This window comes from Cynara cardunculus, unplaced genomic scaffold, assembly GCF_001531365.2.
Source record: "Cynara cardunculus var. scolymus isolate 2C unplaced genomic scaffold, CcrdV1 Un_Scaffold_907, whole genome shotgun sequence".
NCBI lineage: Eukaryota > Viridiplantae > Streptophyta > Magnoliopsida > Asterales > Asteraceae > Cynara > Cynara cardunculus.
Window position 1 is genome coordinate 121,673 of NW_020200644.1, and position 1,228 is coordinate 122,900.

The following is a 1,228-nucleotide window of genomic DNA, read 5'->3' on the forward strand; positions in this document are numbered from 1 at the left end:
ATCTGAAGACCTAAAAAGAATGTTAGTTCTCCCATCATGCTCATCTGATATTCTTTCTTCATGCGTTCAGCGAAACGAAAACATAAAGAGGGATTAGTGGAACCAAAAATAATATCATCGACATAAATTTGGACGAGAATGATGTGACTTTTAATTTTCCTAAGAAATAAGATCTGGTCAATCTTTCCACGAGAGAATTTCTCAGAGATGAGAAAAGAAGAAAGGGTATCATACCAGGCACGACGAGCCTGCTTTAACCCATAAAGAACATTATCCAACCTATAGACGTGGTTAGGATACTTAGGGTCAAGAAACCCTGGAGGTTACTTCCTCTTGAAGTTTTCCATTAAGGAAAGCGCTCTTTACATCCATCTGAAAGACCTTGAAGTCTCTATGGGCAGCAAAGCCTAGAAAGAGTCGAATTGCTTCGAGTCTAGCCACTGGTGCGAAGGTTTCGTCATAGTCGATTTCTTCTTCTTGCCTATAACCTTAAGCAACAAGCCGATCCTTATTGTGGGTTACCACACCATCTTCATCCAACTTGTTGCGATAGACCGATTTGGTGCCTATCACTTATTTATCTGATGGACGTGGGACAAGGTACCGGACTTTGTTCATATCAAACTCAATGAGCTCTTTTTGCATAGCAAGAACCCAACTAGGGTCGGAGATAGCCTCATTGATTTTCTTGGGTTCAACTAAAGAAAGAAAGCTGACAAAGAGACAAATATTACCTACACCTCGACGTGTCTTGATACCTGCATCTATATCACCAAGAATTCGATGAATTGGATGGATTTTAGTCCATCGTTGAGCCGGTAAAGGAGCTTCTTCTGAATAGGAGAGTTCAGGTATGGAAGATGAGACTTCAGCAGCAGTTTCTTCAGCAATAGGGACTATTGCCAAAGGAGTCTCAGATTCAGCAACCGAAAGAGGTTCAGAAACTAAAGGTATTTCATTCACTGAGTGATCAGTGTTTGAAGTAGAAGGATGTACACAGCTAATGGGCACTGCATCGATCTCTAAATAAGATACATTGGAGTGACTAGTTGCAACTAGAATGATGAGTGGATCATCTTCAGCTTCTGGAGATTCAGTGTTAAGAGGAGCACTGTAGGAAGCTTCAGGTTGTCCGTAATGAGATATCATCCAGTTCTCTAATTCATCTTCATCAAAAGAAATAGGTTTTGAATTAGCTTATTGAGATTCGTCAAAAGTGACATGAATA